The sequence below is a fragment of the Coenobita brevimanus genome, chromosome 42 (assembly GCF_032717465.1).
Source record: "Coenobita brevimanus isolate Jiangsu-jjx chromosome 42, ASM3271746v2, whole genome shotgun sequence".
NCBI classification, from domain to species: Eukaryota; Metazoa; Arthropoda; class Malacostraca; order Decapoda; family Coenobitidae; genus Coenobita; species Coenobita brevimanus.
The window spans coordinates 7327256-7346740 of NC_136995.1; the positions used below are offsets into that span (position 1 = coordinate 7327256).

Sequence of the window (19485 nt, forward strand, 5' to 3'; positions counted from 1 at the left end):
TTCCAACTGTCTACATCACACTACATGCACATTAGATATCACACCTTCTATTTCCATCCTGTCATAGCAATGGCTGCTGCAATAATATCAGCTGATTCGATGGTACCTCGGACTGCCATCACAGGCAGGGTTGAGTTGGCAGCACATGGCCCTCCTGGTCGCAATCGAGCGACTGTGCCGACAGTGGTTACTGCAAACACTACTGTTCATCAGGGGAAAAGTGTGAGTTCCACCTTATATTTTACTAACATCTGTGGTCTTAGTACAATTCTGAATTTTGTTGACTTTTTCCTTCAGTCTATATCCCCATTATCTCTATTCCTTACAGAAACTCAAATCTTCCCTCTACTGACATATCCCCATATAGTTTTTTCTGGTTACCATCTCCTCACTTACATCCTTTAACAAGTGTGGCTCCTGTTGTTATATCAAGTCAGAACATGCAGTTGTCACTGTTTTGAACTTCACTTCAGCTAACTTTGATTATTCCTTATACAAAGGAATTACCTAAATATTATCAAATATATCTGTACAGTTAATCACTCTCCCAAAGCATCTTTAGAACTCAAAGTATTTGACCCCCTCTCCACACAACTGACCAACCTTAACATCACCCTTACCACTGATACTACCATTTGGGGTTAATTTAACGTCCATAATGTAGCGTGGTTATTGCATTCTGCCAGGACTGACGATACTAGTCTAGAATGCGAGCTTTTTGCAGAATCTTTTAATCTAACGCAATTGGTAAAACCAACTAGAATACTAAATAATCCTGGCCATGGTTCCTATCTCCCCAGATCAATGCAGGATGGAGATACTGACACCACTGTGATCCTCCGACCACAATCTCATCAAAGACAAAATAGACAGTTTCCCCCGTACTTCCTCGTTCTGAACCAGTCAGGGTGCCCAGGTGGCACTTTGATGGGACAGACTGGGATGGATTTAGAAATTATTTTGCTGATATTCCATGGCAGTCTTTCTTCTAACAAGTTCCACATTAATGACTTCAAACCACCTGGAATGGAACTGTTCATAACAAGTCAACAATTTGCTAATAGATCGGATGCACCCAAAAGGTTCGACGGCAATTGTGCCTGTGCAACGTCCCAAAAGTCCTTAGCATATAACCTTTACTTAAAATCAAGAACATCTGAATCCCTTAAGCAATTCAAAATTGCAAGAAACCATGCAAAAGCAATAATAATCTAGCTAAATCAAACTTTTTTCACAACCAAACATCCAAACTATTAAATAATTCTAATGAAAATAGAATACTCTTGTCAACCTTCAACTGTTTGAATAAACTTAAACAAGTCAACTGTCATTCACTGCCTAAAATATTTAGATGGAAGCATTATAAATGACCAATGAGAAAAAGCGAGCATCCATACTAGTACTTTTGCCACAAATTTTACCTTGGAGGAAGTTAGTACGTCCCTGTATTAGAACTCGACTCTCCCGAAATTGTTCAACTTAAGATATAGACTAGATTCATAAAATCCATCCTAAACAATTTACCGACCAACAAAGCCCCAGGTCCAGATATAATTCCTCCAATCTTTTTGAAAAAGTCTTCCCCAGAACTTGCTCTTGTTCTAGCAAAATCATTCAGACTATGCAGCCGTACTTTTTCATTCCCTCATTCTTGGAAAGAAGGCAATATCCACCCAATCCCGAAGACTGGAATTTCCTTGGAAAGAAGGCAATATCCACCCAATTCCGAAGAAAAGAGTTCCTCTGACCCCTCTGATTACAGACCAATACCTGTCACATCTAGTCTTGGTAAAGTACGTCAGATTATACATAATGAGCATAATATTAAACGTCTTGAATTCAACAACTTAATAATGTTAGTGACATACAGTATGGTTTTGCCACGAAAAATCCACTGTCGATATACCAAATCTCTTGACTCGTACTATCGATCACTCAAATGACGAACATGGAGAAATCCATGCAGTAACCTTTAATACTTCCAAAACTGCTGTCCAAACTCCTATCGTCGTTTATGCCACTGATTTCCTCATATCTCAGCGACAGAAAGGTAAGAGCAATAGTAGATGATGTATATTCCAATTTCCCCTCGATTAATGCCGGCTTGCCACAAGGGTCAGTCCTGGCTCCAACCCTATTCCTAATTCATATTAATTTCTTTTTTATCACCCATAATCCCATTCACTCACATGCAGATGACTCAACACTTCGCAGTTCCTTCACACTTAAACACCCATTCACAAAGTTTAATACCTTTAACTAGCAACTCAGGACGGTACAGTAATCTCCATCAATCAAAACTTACCTAAAAGCACTGAATGGGGACAAAGTAACATTGTCTCAATGCTGGGAAAACTAAATATATACAATTTACTAATAGAGGGATATTGCTTGATTCTATGTTACCTTTAATGCTACTAATATTCCTATATCTAAAAGTATTGACATTCTCAGTGTTTCCCTTTACAGTATCCTCTGCTGGACCTATCATGTTTGATCACTTGCTAAAACCGCTTCATCGAGACTTGGATTACTGTATGGAATCTGCAACTACTTCACTAACGAGGAGTTGGCTATAATTAACAAGAATCATGTATGCCCTCACCTGGAATATTAGACACCCTTGTGGAGTGGATGTGGAGAAGTTGCACAAAACAACTGGACAAAATTCAGAACAAAACTTTAAGAATTATTAAATACCATGTACACTGAACTACCTCCCGTACAAGTTTTCAGGAACGCTGCCTCCCTTGCTTAACCTTGCAGATACTTTTATGGCAAATGCTCAGACGAAGTTGCATCCCTTGGGCCACCTCTCCACGCCTTCCCTCGTGCATACACGGTCATCTGATAGCGTTCATGACTGGACTGTCACATTGTCATACTGCAGAACTTCTGCCCATCAAAATTATTTTATTCCCTGAACTGCTTCTCCTTGGAATTCGCTTCCTCAGTATAATTTCCCCCAAACTTCCATCTGCATCAGTTCAAGTCCAACTGCTACTGATTTTTTTGAATGGAGTACACCTGTAATATGGTGTATGGATTATTTTTTCTTTAAATTAATTTTCCGTCCTCTATCCAACTTCTGTAAAAGAAAATAATGGAAAGTTCTGCGCCCTCCTTACCCCGTCCGTCCTTGAAAGTAGTTTTACTCGCGGTAATGTTTCGCTCAAAACTAAGCACTGTCTAACAAGAAAGGCATTAATGGGAAAATCTCTCGCTTTTCTTTGACTTCCTGCAAAGACAAATCACAGCCACGCCAGGAAAGTGATCGTAATATTGTTAGTGAATTGCCTCCTAACGAAAACCCCGGGAGAGCCGGTGGTGCAGTGGTAGCACATTCAGTTCCCAACTGGAAGACCTTGAGTTTTATACCCGGGCCGATCAGGCAGTTAAATAACGTTTGCTTCCATTTGTACCATTTCATCCAGTGGTACAGTTTGGGATTCGGACACCACTACAATGGTTGCATCCCGTATACTAAAGGACGACTGTGATTTGGTAGAAGTTGGTTGTTTACCTTCATGACTCATGGACTCAATAGACATTACTCCTAAGTCGTCTCCTGCATACCACTCAGCTTAGAGTGACGAAGCAGAGATATGAGATACCTTTTTATCAGAGTCTATTGTGAAAGGACCTTCACCTGCTGTGTAAACTTTGGATACTTCGCTTCTCGTGGGTCTCTCAGTGTTTAACCTGACCCAGACCACCTCGGTCAACCATCTGGCTCTTGTGTCCAGCTTGTTCTCTCTGTTCGTCTCAGACACCTGTCCATTTTCTCCACTGGTACCTGTACTTCCAAGATTTCATGTAAATCCATATATTACCTTAAACTACCGGTTATTCAGTTTTACTCTGCATTACAGGGAACTTATCATGAACTAGAAATATAAAAACTTTTTTTCCCTTCGATTTTCGTGCAGTTCATCATTAAACTATCAGTATGTACCTAATCTTGTAAGACTTCACTGGACAATAGTATGAGGTATTATAATCTTCATGTGTGATAGTGATATGATATCGAGGTCTATGAAGTCAGTGAAATAAATTCATGAACGCTCTTATCGCCGTATTTTAAAAACTTAAATCGCGATGGAGAAGGCAAGTCCCAATTTGTTGCTAAATTTTTTTAGGCACGTGACGATAATAAAATAGTCTGTTTTTTACTTCTCCCCGTTGCCGACTGCATTCTGCAATATGTGATAACATTAGGATACCCTTCGGATAGTGCAGGCTTGCCTTCACCTTCATCATTAAGCAATTTGAATGTTCTGTTGTGCGTGCATAATAAGGCTTGTAGTCCTGCTGACTCCATATTCAGGAGGCAGCACAATGTCAGTGACTCGCATTGCTCCTTAAGTGTTGCTGAAATATAATTACCGATATATCGTTAGTAATCCTTCATGCTATAAATCATCAATATACTGGTAAGTTATGAAAGTAAAGATGAAAACTTCATGGTAACTGCAGGATGTGAAAAGAAATGTGGTAGATACGGGCGGACATAACCCTCTCATTTGATGTAGTGCTGGCTTCAATTGAGTACAGTTAGTAACAAGCTAAATAGGTTTTCTGTAACTGGGAAAAGCATTTACTAAGTTGGTTCGTTATAATATAATCAAATGACGCCTGGTGTTTTATTGGGCTGAGGCGCTCCAACCAGATGGGTCCCTCAGGGCTCGTTTACATGATCAATTACCATGTATGATGTTACAGCACACTCCAAATGAGTAACGAAACAGAGACGGAGCACGATAGAGACTTCTATTGTGCTGTGTGGTTGGATTGAACTTCTTCGGTGCAGCTACCAGTTTTAACCTCTTTCTGTACCGACTGCGAATGTACATATTTTCTTCCCGACAAAACTGTGTGTCCACATAGGTTTTATGCTTTTCATATAATAATACCTGTTCCTACAGGCTTTCATTTCTAATCCAGTAGTTATCATATTTTGTGACCTGCCATAAATAGGCTGCTCTTTATACAGTTCAGTATGCTGCAGCGTTGATTTACAGAACTGAGGCAAGAAAAAGAAATGAAAAAAAAAAAAAACAGATTACGGGTGTTCTCTGTTCATAAAATATCTGTAACAGTTAGACTTGAACAGCTGTGGCTTGAAATTTGGAGGGAAACAACTCTGGGGAAGCGAGTTCCAGAGAGATGCAGTTCGGGGAATGAATGAATTCTGATAGGCAGAAGTTCTGCAATATGGCTGAGTGACATTCCAGTCATGAGCGCTACCAGATGCCCGTGTAGCACGAGGGAAGGCATGGAGAGGTGGCACCATGGACGCAACATCGTCTGAGCATTTGCCATGAAAATATCTGTAAAATAATGCAAGGGAGGCAACATTCCTTCTTACTTGTAAGGGAGGTAATTTATTTGTAATGGCAGGGTTGTTAATAATTCTAACAGCTTTGTTCTGAATTTTGTCTAGTTGTTTTAATGCAACCTCTTCACATCCATTCCACAAGGGTGAGCATTATTCAAGCTGACAGCGCACATGACTCTTATAAATTATAGTTAACTGGTCATCAGCGAAGAAGTTACGGACTCTGTACAATAATCCAAGTTTTTTTGAGGCGGTTTTAGCAAGGGATCTAACATGAGAGGTCCAGCTGAGGGCATTAAGTGAGACGTCAAGAATTTCAATACTTTTGGAGATGGGAATTTTAGTAGCACTGAAGGTAATGTACGAATCTGGCAATATCTGTCTATTAGTAAATTGTATATATATAGTTTTACTTGCATTAAATGAGACAAGGTTGTTTTGTCCCCATTCACTGATCATACATAGGTCTTGAATTATGGAGATGGCTGTACTGAGTTGAGAGGTAGAGATATTAGACTTTGTATATGGGTGTCTGAGTGTGAATGAACTATGTAGAGTCATCTGCAAATGAGTGGATGGGATTGTGGGTGACAGATAAGAGATCATAAACATGAACCAGGAATAGGGTTGGCGCCAGAAGCACGCCAGCATTAAATGAGTGAAAATTGGAACATACATCATCTACTTTTACTCTTATATTCCTGTCACTAAGGTATGAAGAAATCAAAGAAACAAAAGTCCATAACAAGGGAGTTTGGACAGCAGGGAACGGTGCCATACTCTGTCGAAAGCTTTAGAAATATCAAGAGCTACTGCAAGAGTTTCTCCATGTAGATCAAATGATTGATGGATGGTATGAGTTAGGAGACTGAGTATGTCAATGGTGGATCTTTCGTGGCGAAAACCATATTGTCTATCACTAATTAAGTTGTTGGTTTCAAGATGTTTAACAATGTGCTTATTAATTAATGTTTCAAATGCCTTACCAAGAGAAGACGTGACAGCTATTGGTCTGTAATCAGAGGGGTCAGAGGAACTTCCTTTCTTCGGAATTGGGTGGATATTGGCTTCTTTTCATGAATTTGGGAATGAAGAAGTACGTATGCATAGTCTGAATAATTTTGCTAGAACAGTGGCAAGCTCAGGGGAACACTTTCAAAATAATTGGCGGAATTCCATCTGGGCCTGGAGCTTTGTTGGTAGGTAAATTATCTAGGATGGATTTTACGTATCTTGTCTTTATTTTAAGTAGAACAATTTCGGGAGAGTCAAGTTCTAGTACTGGGACATTCTGGCCGGTATCGTCTATGGTAGATTTTCTGGGAAATGTACTGGCAAAAATATCCGGTTTCCCACGCGGGTCATTTGTAATGTTGCCATCTGAATATTTTAGTGGGGGAATGGAAGATGACTTGTTAAAGTTATTATTGAAAGAATTAAGAGTTTACCAAATTTTCTATTATCATTAGTGTTGTTAAGTAGTTTTGATGCTTGCTTTTGAAGAAAGTTTGAATTAACTAGATTTATTACAGCTTTTGCATGATTTCTAGCAATTTTAAATTGAGAGAGTGATTCAGATGTTTTTTTTATTTTTAAGTAAGAGTTGTATGCTAATCAAATCTAATCTATTCTAATGACTTTGAATCCTGAAGGCCACCAGTGGGAGGTATAGGTGACGGAACAACGTCCATCGTTGCTCTTAACTGGTGCGTCGATATGGTGTAAAAAAAAAAAGAAAAAAAAAAAATAGTTCAAAGTAGTCACTAGGAGATCCACAAGTTAATACCTGAGAAGAGTTCGTGGTTCGATTTTGTAGTCTACAAGATCACTGCCTGAGCACGGTTTTGTTACTATGCTTCGAAAACATGCTGCAAGACAGATCGTACAAGTAAACCCTGGGGATTTATATCCGAGAAGTGATTTGAGCTTTTTTGCTCCCAAATGACGAGTAGACTGTAGCACCAGTCGAGCAGGGCAGTACTCCCGAGGTGGATGGAAAGCTGATGACAGGGAGTGCTGGAGCTCCCGTTTCATCAGCCCTCAGGACTAGTTCCTGACCATCCCCCTTTGCTGAACTTTTTCAGTGTCTCAGTTACACAGAGAGTAGGCCAGCATGCTCTCCAGTACAAATTTCTCTAACTATCTACACCAAACTACATGCACAGTACACACTACACTTGCTATTCAAAATTCAACAAAAATGGCGTCTCTTCATCAAGCCTCGGAGTCCCCAGGGGTGGGGGGCCATAAATGCCCCCACCGTCCGCCCCTCTCCCGGTGATGACTCGAGGTGCCTGGAACCACTGTCTGACTCTCTTCTTCTTCATTTCTGCAACATTCGCGGCCTTTCCTCTAACTTTCGCTCTGTTAAGCACCACCTCTCCTCCTCTAAACCTCACCTTCTTTTTCTAACGGAGACTCAACTGTCTGAGGCAACTGACAGCAAACCCTTTCCTGTATCCTCCTACTTTCTCTATACTCATTTCAAAGCCAAAGGTGGCTGTTGTGTATATATACGCAACGACTTATCTTGCTCTCGTGTTCCTGAACTCGATTCTTCTGAATTCTCTACACTCTGGCTTCGGCTTTCCTGTCATTCTCTGACTAAACATATCTGTGCTGTTTCCTTATCCCCAAATTCTACTGACTATCAAAAATGCTTCGACTATCTTACTGCTACGATGGAACACATTCTATCCATTTCTCCTTTCTCTGAAATCTCCATTCTAGGAGATTTCAATGTTCACCACCACCTTTGGCTCTCCTCTCCTTTCACGGATCCACCTGGTGAACAAGCCTACATCTTTTCTATCCTTAATGACCTAGAGCAGCTTGTACAGCACCCTACCCGTATCCCTGACCGCCTTGGAGAGAGCTCCAACATACTTGACCTCTTCCTCACAACTAATCCTTCTGCTTACTCTGTTAATCTTTTCTCTCCGTTGGGCTCCTCCGATCACAACCTTATTACCTTAACCTGTCCTATCACTCCGGTACGGCCTGTGGACCCTCCAGGGAAACGTTGTCTGTGGCATTTTGGAGCCGCAGACTGGGAGGCCCTCAGGCAGTACTTCTTTGATTTTCCCTGGAATGATTATCGCTTCCATGGCCGAGAGCCATCTGAGTGTGCCTTGCGCATTACGGAGGTTATTCTCTCGGGCATGGAAGCATACATTCCTTTCTCATATCCTTTGACTAATGCAAGAGAAGCCTTGGTTTAATCACGCTTGTTCTAATGCTGTCCGCAACAAGGAGAGGGCCTACAAAAGGTACCGGAGCCAACCCACCCCTGAATCACATCATCTTTACGTTTCTGCCCGGAATCCATACTAAATGCTCTCAACTCTCCAACTCGAATTCTTCCCGCTCCGTCTGGCACCTTACCAAAAATCTTTCTAACAACTTTACCTCATCATCCTTCCCGCCTCTTTTCTACTCTGATGGTTCTGTAGCTATTTCGTCTACTGATAAAGCAGATATCTTCGCACAGACTTTCTCCTCCAATTCCACCTTAGACGATTCCGGTGCTGTTCCTCCATCACTTCCCCCCTCTGACTTCCTCATGGCTGACATTAAAATTTCTTCAGTTGATGTATTTTCTGCCATCACTGGCCTCAGTACTAACAAGGCATATGGGCCTGATGGGGTCCCTCCTGTTGTTCTCAAGAACTGTGCTTCTGTGCTTACACCCTGCCTAGGCAAACTCTTTCGCCTTTGTCTGTCAACTTGTACCTTTCCTTCTTGCTGGAAGTTTGCTCTCATTCAGCCAGTCCCAAAGAAGAGTGACCACTCCCAACCTTCCAACTATCGTCCAATTGCTTTAACGTACTGTATTTCAAAAGTTTTCGAGTCAATTATCAATAGAAAAATTTTAAGGCATCTTTCCTATCACAACCTTCTTTCCGATCGTCAGTATGGGTTCCGTCAGGGACGCTCCACTGGCGATCTTCTCACCTACCTTTCAGACTCCTGGTCATCCTCCTTTCGGGACTTTGGCGAAAGCTTTGCCATTGCACTTGACATCTCAAAGGCTTTCGAGCGAGTCTGACATAAATCTTTAATTTCCAAAATGCCTTCCTACGGTTTCTATCCTTCTATCTGTGCCTTCATCGCTAGCTTCCTTTCTGGGCGTTCTATAGCCGCTGTCGTAGACGTCCATCGTTCTTCTCCTAGATCTATCAACAGTGGTGTTCCTCAGGGCTCTGTCCTATCACCAACTCTCTTCCTTTTATTCATCAGTGATCTTCTAAGCTGTACATCTAACCCTATCCACTCATACGCTGATGACTCCACCCTTCACCTTTCCATTCGGTTCCTGCAATGCCCATCTCAACAGTTGCTTCAACAAACAAGGGATGAGGCTATGGCACACCTAATGTCTGACTTGGCTCGTATCTCTGACTGGGGTAAAAATAATATGGTTGTTTTTAATGCATCTAAGACTCAGTTCTTACACCTATCAACCCGACAAAATCTTCCACAGGTATACCCACTAATGTTTAATAATATTCAGCTTAATCCTGCATCATCCTTGAACATGCTTGGGGTTTCATATACTCGGGACTTATCTTGGAAAGATCATATTACATCTCTTGTAAAATCCGCTTCCAAGAGATTGGATGTGCTAAGCCGACTCCGCTCTTTCTTTACCCCTGCACAATTGTTGACTCTATACAGGGGTTTTATCCGCCCCTGTGTGGAGTACAACTCTCATGTGTGGGGAGGCTCCCCACATACAGCTCTTCTCAATAGGGTGGAGTCAAAGGCTTTTCGTCTCATTAACTCTCCTCCTCTTACTGACTCCCTTCAACCTGTCTCTTTGCCGCACTGTTGCATCTTTATCTCTTTTCTATCGCTACTTTAATGGTCACTGCTCCTCTGAACTGTCTGCATGTATTCCTCCACCTCTACGATGGGCGCGTAGCACCCGTCTGGCAGCAACCTCTCATCCCTTTTCTGTCCAACTCTCTAATGCAAGAGTTAACCGTTACTCCCAGTCTTTCATTTATGCAACAGGTCAGCTCTGGAACTGTCTCCCTCTGTCTGTATTTCCTGCTGCCTATGATCTCCAGTCTTTCAAACGCAGTGTGTCCAGGCATCTGAAAATGATCAGATCTTGAATTTGGCTCTCTATTGTATTTTGTTTTTCTCTTGGAGGGAACTGTTACTGCGGGCTCATGGCCTTTGGTTCCTTCTTCCTCGCATAAAAAAAAAAAAAAAATGACAAGTAATACTACTCAGGGTCTTCTTGCTTGCCTTAAATGGCGGAACTGTTTACCTTAATCCAGGCCTCTGTGCTTCTGATGGAAAAAATGGATAGCTAATTGATCCAAGGATGGATTATGAAAACGAAAATGAAACGAATCATTAACACGACGAAATCCGCAGGAAGTTCGAAAACAGCAATGCTTATACTGCTTCTTGTGTATTGAATTAATAATATTATACAGTTCAAATAAGGTAACACAGTAACATATAAGTCGTAGATATTAATGTATTAATTTCATTTACTGGGTAAGTACTGTACACAATATTCCAGACAGTCATTACTTAGTAACTGGAGATCGATTGCACAGCAAGGTTTGAAGGCAAGAATCCACCGACAGAAATGTCAAGTCTTGTTTTTCTGGACTTTCAGGATCTTTTCATGCACAGTATATAATGAGAAACATGATTCACTTAATACTGTCTGTTATCTTATGACAGGTTTGTTCGTTGCAATGCTGTAATATGATTTTTTTAAATTTACTTATTCTTTTCATGCCATACTTCTGTTCAAAGGAATGTGCTTGTTGATGTGCATAACACAAACTCAAATGGACTTTTGAGTGTTCATGAAGTTTTCGTAAGGCAAACTACGAAATTTCATTTGTATAACTATGAAGATGGGCACATTTTAAAACAAAATACTAAACAGTTACGTCAACAAACATAGCTACAATTCACATACGACAAATCCAGAATAGTCTTTTCTACGTTCAGACTGTCGAGCCTTTATCTGAGAATTCTGTGTGTGTGTGTGTGTGTGTGTGTGTGGTCTTACCTAATTATATCTTTACAGGAATGAGTCAAGCTCGTACTGTCCCGTGTTTTAAACCATATTTATCACACATATCCTTAAATTTGTGAATTCTTTTGGCACACACTATTTCATTCGGTAGTGCATTCCACTGATTTATTGCTTTATTTGGGAAACTAAATTTCCTTACGTCTTTACCACCGCTCTTTTTAGTTTTTTGCAGTGTCCTGTTGCTCATGCATCCCTATAGGTTAAGTAATCATTTATATCTATTTTCTCCTTCCCTGATATGCATATATATAGCATAATCATGTCACCTCTTTTCCTCTTCTCCTGTAGTGTTGGTAGTCAGTTTTTTTAGTCTTTCTTCGTAGCTTAGATCCCTTAAGCTTGGTACCCATCTTATAGCGGCCCTTTGAACTTTTTCAATCTTGTCTATGTGTTTTTTAAGATGAGGACTCCAGACTACTGATGCATACTCCAGGGTTGGTCTGATGAATGATGTTATTATCTTTCTTAGCATGTCTTCATTTATGTTCCGTACCTTCTCACTGATGTGGTCAGCCGGAGATAGTCTGTTATTAATAATCACTCCTAGGTCCTTCTCTCTTTCTGATATGTGTAGGGTTTATTTCCTAACTTATAATCCCAATCAGGTCTTTTTCCACTTTTACCAAACTTGATTACATGACACTTGTCCACATTGAATTCCGTTTGCCATGTATTACTCCATTCATGTAGTTTATTTAATTCTTCTTGTAGCTCTTTACAAGAGTCTGTGTTAGTAATTCTCCTTTGTATTTTTGCATCATCTGCAAACATATTTAGATAGCTTTCATTTCCGGTGTTACTGTCTATATCATTTTTATACACTAAAAACATGATTGATGCCAGCACTGAACCCTGTGGAGCTCCGGTAGTCACTTCTCTCCATGATGAGTAATTTCCCCTTAGTACTGGTCTCATTTGTCTTTTTATGAGAAAATCTTGCATCCAACAATACAGTTTGCCTCGAATTCCTCCTTGATGGTACAGTTTCTATAAAAGTCTTTGGTGTGGTACTGTGTCAAATGCTTTCTTGAAATCTGAATAGATACTGTCCACCCATCCTTCTCTTTCCTGTAATGTGTCTGTTACTCTGTCATAGTAGCTCAACAGATTAGTAACGCATGTATTTCCTTTTCTGAAACCAAATTGTCTTTCTGTTATCATATTGTGTTCTTCTAGATGATTTACCCAAGCTTTTCTTATAAGTTTTTCTAATACCTTGCTTACAACACTGGTTAGTGGTAGTGGTCGGGAATTGAGTGGATTTTGTCTATTCCCTTTCTTGAATAAGGGAACAATGCTTTCTTCCAAATATCAGGTAGTTTACCTTGTCTCAAGGATTTCTTAAAGTTATAGATAATGGTTTACTTAACCCCTTTGCACATTCACGTAGCACCCAACATGAAATTTCATCAGGACCATTTGCTTTTCCTTTGTCTAATTTACTTAACTCCTCCTGTATTACTTTTTCTGATATTTGTATATCTGGTAGTATGTGTGGGCATGCATGTCCCACATAGTCCCTCTCAAAATTTTTTTCTTCTGTAAAAACTTAATGGAAATTCTTATTTAATGCTTCACAAATATACCTCTCTTGTGTGTAGGTGATTCCCTCGTCCGTAATGGATTGTATTTTATCTTTTACTTTGGTTTTGCTTCTGATGTAGCTGTAAAATAGCTTCGGCTGCTCACTGCTTTTATTTATGATATCCTCCTCAAACTGTTTTTGGGCTTTCCTCCTTATTCTTGTATAATGGTTTCTTGCCTGTTTATAGTTCTTATATGCCCTTTCACTATTGTGTCTTCTGTATCTATTCCACAACAAATCTCTTTTTTCTTTTTCTTTTTTACATTCTGTATTGAACCATTTCTTTCTTTTCTGTTTCTTTGTGCTGTGTGATGTACTTCTGGACTTCTACTTCATAAAGTTCACAGAATTTTTTATATATAGCATTTAAATCTTGTCCTCTAAGCTCCTTTTCCCAATCAATTTCTAAGAAGTACTTCTTTAGGTCATGAGAGTTTCCCTTTTAATAGTTTAGGCTCTTTATATAACTTTCATTGGTGTTAACTATGTCATATGCAATCCTGAAGTTGCAATTTAATACTGCATGGTCGCTTTTGCCGAATGAAGGGTGATATATTAAATTGTCAGTATCGTTTTCTTCCCTAGTTAATATAAGCTCTAGCATTGAGGGTACATCGAGTCCTCTTTTTCTGGTTCTTTCCCTTACATGTTGCGTTAGGAAAAACTCCTGCACGAGATCCAGGAGCTTTTAGTCCCAGCAGCTTTCTCGGCTTATTATGTCTAGAGTATTCCAATTTATATTTATATTAAAATCCCCAGTTAATATAATTCTTTCAGATTTCTCTTCCATTTTGTGTAGTAATGCTCTTAAACTGTGGATTGTACTGTCCACCAGGTCCTCATACTCACCTCTTTCCCGTGTGTTTGACCTAGGGGGCATGTACAAATTGGCTACAATTACTTTCCCTTCAGATGTATAATATTGATCTCCACTGCAATCAGTTCTACTTGTGAGGGTATGTCTAGTTCTAGTTCTTTGACTTTTAGATTTTTCTTAGTTAATATTATGATTCCTCCTCCTTTTTTTAAGTTCTTATCTCTTCTCCGTATAATATATTCCTCTAAGTTTAGGATGTCATTTCATATCCTTTGTATTAATTTTGTTTCAGTTAGGCATATTATATGTGGTTCATTTTCTCTGACATAATCATTCATCTCTAATAATTTAGATACCATTCAATCCACATTTGAGTACATAAACTTAATCATCTTGTTTAGATACTTATCATTATTTGGTTCTACTACCTTCCTCCTTTTTATTCCCTCCTGTTTAGCCTATGTACCGCTTTCGTACCTGCAATCCAATTACCTTGTAAAAAAAAATGTATTCTTCTCCTCCTCTGATCTTTCCTTTTTTTTTTTTTTTTGCTTCCTCCCTCTTCTCTTTCAGTAATTCTAGTTCCTCTTGCATTAGGCATCTTTTTATCCATACATTTTTGAACTCGTCTTTTTCCATAAGATTCTTTGCATTTTTTATTATCTCCTACACAGTGTTTATACTCTGGAAGGTTACCTTTAGGGGTCTTGACTTGCTTCTCTCGTATTTCTCTAACCTTTTGTGTTCCTCTATGTCTTTACCACAGATTTCCTCTGATACTTCTTTCAATATGCTCATTACATTTGCCATCTCCTTTTTGTCTCTTGAGATATTGTTTCTTACTTCTTTCTCTTCTACTGTATACCAGTGATTAGATTTGTTGATGTCTGCTGAATCTCTGACTAATTTAGGATTGTATTGGATTATTCTTTTCACTTCCTTTGCTTTTTTCTTCCACCCTTGTTTCTAAGTCTTACTTTACTTTCACTGTTTCAGCATATGTGGTTTCCACATCATTTTTGTAGCTTTGCACAGCTTCATTCACCTGTGTTTTCTTCTCCTCAATATCACTGCTCTGATCTATGAGACTGCTTACTTGACTAATTGTCTCCGTATCATTTTTTAACTTTTCCATAATGGCCGGTGGCTGAATCGGTAGAGAGGCGGCCTGCAGTCCTGATGGACCCCGGTCCGAATCCCGGCTGGGGCAGGGAACAGTTTAAGGATTTGAATTTCATGAAAAAGCAGACTTTCCTGATCTACCAGATAACCCACCGACATGTCATAAAAGTACCCCCGCTAATACCAATACACCAGTCCTTTATGAGACAGCCGTAGCATGTATTCAAAATGGACGGTGGGTGATAGCGCCGAAGTGGTGACATGTAGAGAGATGTATGGTATGTAGAAGGACTATTGGGCCTTGAGAGCAGGCTGTGAAGCCTATGCCCAGAGTTCGGACACATAAAAAAAAAAAAAAAAAAAAAATCGTGGTTTACTTCTGTACTTGCCATTTCACTGATTTTTCTCCTAAGTGAACCCAATTCTACTGTCAGCTCATCTATGGTTGTGTCTTGCTTGTTGACTTCCTTTCCTAATTTTTCTACTTCCTTTTGCAAGTGCATCTGTTTTTTAATTTCATCAATCTCATTTTGAAAAGCCATCTCTAGTCTGCGTACTCATTCCACCAGTTTATTGTGAGTCTCCATTTCAACCAGTTCTTGGTAAAAATCATCATCCTGCTTTCTACCTTTATCCCTTTTCTTCTCCAGATTTGCTTTACTAAAGTATGTGGTCATTATGCAGTACTAAAAGCACATATAGTACTTACATTCCCTGGTGCAGTTGTAGACTAAACAAACGATCAACTGATTTAGCGCATTCTTGCGCTACTTTGTTTTCTGTACAAACGGTGCCTCGCGCGCGCGCGCGCGCGTGCGTGTGCGTGTGTGTGTGTGTGTGTGTGTGTGTGTGTGTGTTCAGTTGTTACAAAGTGTTATGGAAAGAAGCTGGACTAATAAGGTAAATAAAAATTATAATCGTGATCGTTTCTTTACATTCAGGGCATAGACAAACAAAAACATGTCGTGGCTGTAAAATCGAGTACTGAACTATTATGTCAAATGTACTATTATATACTGTACAGTACATGACGTAGTGGTACTGGGCGAGAGTAGAATGGTAATAAATTATTAGAGTGGAATGGAGGAGTCAATGCTGCCAGTTTCCTTACGAACACCGGAAATATCTCTCTGCTTGTTACTCCACTGAATATAATTGTATGATGTTAGAAAAAATATTAGAGTTGTTTCAGCTTTGAATCATTAACAGTATCATAGCATTAAGACTCCTCTAACTCGCTGTTAGATGTGTCAAACTGTTTGGCGTTAGATTAAGGGCCCGTTCACACCAATGCCGGAATCAGATATATTGCGGCGCAAATTGTCCGACCACCAGCTTCGGAAACAAACAGCTGTGGTAACAACCATTAAAATGTTTCATGAACCTGGTGAAGAGTTCACACCGGTGGTCCGAATAATCTCAGAATCTTGCGGCGCAGAAAAATGCGACCAAGGTTTCCCACCAAATCCCCTGCCGGAAAAGGTGTTCTCACTGGACGCAGAATTGCGGTGGGTGGTAGTGTCAGACCAACGGTCAAGGTGGTAACATGGAGCTGTCAAGTAGGTGTAGGAAACTTTTGTTACTCTGGCTTCATAGGAGGAAACAGAGATATGAACAACGTAACTACTGGGTGCATCACATTAACAGGACACGAACATCACTGGGTGAATATCGCCACCTCTTTCCCCAAATACTTGATGACGAACATAGATGTGTGAAGTATATTCGAATGAAACCGCAGACATTTCGCCACCTGTTGAATCTTTGCAAAGATCATCTAAAGAAGGAAGAAACAAACTACAGGAAACCAATATCTGCAGAAGAACGAATGGTCGTCACACAGCTCCACATAACGTCGGAATCAAACGGACAAACGAGGTGCGCACTTTTATGCGCAGAAAGATTCTGAGATTATTCGGACCACCGGTGTGAACGCTTCACCAGGTTCATGAAATATTTTAATGGTTGTTACCACGGCCGTTTGTTTCCGACGCTGGTGGTCGGACAATCCGCACCACAATATGTCTGGTTCCGGCATTGGTGTGAACGGGCCCTAAGACAGTTTACTGATGAGCGTTGCGGAGATTTAACAAAGAACCACGAGGGAATAAAGCACTGTGTTTTCACAACTAGTATCCAAAGTTATTGTTTTAGGAAAAATTCTTTCTCTCTCTCGTGGGGGAAGTGAATTTTTTTGCCACGACTATAATAGATCCATTAGTTTTATGTTGCACAACAGCCGAAATTCTAGCATTATAGAACCTTTTACCTGTTTCATGATTTGCATTCCTCATGCGTTAATGTGTTAACGGCACTGATGTGTTGATTCACCCGGCCCGCAGTTCATTGCGGAAGGGGTGTATGTGATCGTCGGCGTTTATTTATTTATTCATTAATTAATCACTTATGTATTTGTTGGTCTGTGCATCGACTATATCTATAACCAATGAACGGATCATCATCAAACTTTGCACTGAGGTTAGGTATGACTCATCGAGGAAGTGATGCGATTTTGATGAAAATGCCCCAGTGTTAAGGGTGGGACTTGGGATTTCGAAATCTTAGACTCGATGATAAAGATCAATCAATCAATCAATCATTTCCTGTGGCACCCCACGGGATGCATAGGGCCTCAATGAACTCTCTCCACCAATATTTGTCTCTTGCCATCTCCTTCAGGTCCCACCAACACTCCTCTCCTGCTTCTTTTTTCATTGTCCTCAACCAGGTTTCCCTCGGCCTACCTCTACCTCTTCTTCCTCTAGCAATCCACTCTGGCACATCCTGTATTAAACAACCTTCTTTTCTGTATATGTGCCCCAGCCACTTCCAGCGAGACAGTCTCACATATTCATTAACTGGTTCCACTCTCGTAATATCCCTTACTCTTTCATTTGTAACTCTGTCTTGCCACTTTACCCCAAGAATCCTCCTCAGTATTTTATTCTCAAATCCTAATACTTTCTGATCTGTTGCAATTGTACTGTACCATGACTCATGCCCGTAAATTAAAATTGGTCTAACCATGGACTTGTAAATTTTCACTTTAGTATGTACCGAAAGCATATTATTATTCCAAACAGATTTCAACATTCCAACAGCTCGCCAAGCCTGTCTAATCCTCTCCTCAATTTCATTGTTTAATGATCCATTAGATGATACAATCGTTCCCAGATATTTAAAGTTTTCTACATTCTTCACCACATTATTCCCAATTACACAATCGATTTGGTTCTCCATGTTCATATTAATAATTTCAGTCTTTCCACAATTTATTACCAATCCCACTTTTTCTCCTTCCTCCACCAGACAATCTAGCACCCTCTGCATCTCGTAAATACTTCCGCAAATCAGTACAATATCATCAGCATAGTCCAAAACCATCAGCTTCTTATTTTCTTTCCAGTTAATTCCTGCACCTGTTCTCCTTACAACCTTTTTCATAACATAATCCATAACCAAAACAAACAACAATGGCGAAAGAACTCCTCCTTGAATCACTCCTGACCTAACTTGAAATGAATCACTCAAAGAACCACCCACCATTACCTTACAAAAAGTACCTTCATGCAGGCTTCTAATAATATTTACAAACTTTTCTGGTATACCATAGAATCTCATAATTTTCAACATAGCTCCACGTGAAACACTATCAAACGCCTTTTCAAAATCCACAAAACACATGTTAAGTGGCATTTTCATCTCATTAGCTTGTTGCATTAGATGCCTTACAATAAAAATCTGATCATTACAACCTCGACCCTTTCTAAATCCCGCTTGTTCTTCTCTTAAAATTTTATCAATTACCGGCTCTATTCTGTTCAACAAGATTTTGGAAAAGACTTTTGCAACAACAGGTGTCAAAGTTATCCCCCTCCAATTGCCACACACACTTAAATCTCCCTTTTTTGGTATTTTTATAATCACTCCATTTTTCCACTCTTCTGGAATTCCACCATTATCCCAAGCCACATTGAAAAGTTTCAAAAGCGCATTCATCAACTCGTCATTTTCCACCTTAAGCATTTCAGGGAATATTCCATCCTCACCTGGGGCCTTAAAATTCTTTAACTCTTTTATAGATTTTGCTACCTCTTCCAAAGTTATATCCCCTGATAAAGATAGGAAGCAAATTTTTCAAAGTGCCATAGGAGGCAAACGGTGAGAGACAGACACATGGTTACTCAAAATCACTAATAGGAAGTCATATATGGGGATTATATTGGCACCATTACATTTGACCTTGGGTGACCTTGAAAGGTTAAAGACAAGATCACGCATATTTTGACAGCTTAAATCAGCCAAACGGTGATAGGCACATGGCTACTATTATCACTCATAGGAAGTCATATATGGAGATTCTGTTAGCACCTTAAGATGTGACTTTGGATGACCTTGAAAGGACAGCCTCAAGGTCGATCAAATTTTAAAGTTTTATATCTCATAAACTACCATTTCATTTGGTTTCAGTGCAATTATCAAGTCATAAAATTCATTTACCCAGTTTTCCTTTCACCCTAAGTGACTTAGACCCCAGTTCAGCTGATGCAGGC

General features: G+C 39.8%; 1 protein-coding gene across 1 annotated transcript in view; it reads left to right on the plus strand.

Annotated features, from left to right (window-relative positions):
- Positions 1-164: 164 nt before the first annotated feature.
- Positions 165-19485, plus strand: part of LOC145397635 (putative caffeoyl-CoA O-methyltransferase 2) — a 76077-nt gene continuing 56756 nt past the window's right edge. Inside the window, exon 1 of the mRNA XM_080270675.1 lies at positions 165-222. The gene's annotated coding sequence lies outside the window, so the exon portion shown is untranslated. The remainder of the gene's footprint in view (positions 223-19485) is intronic.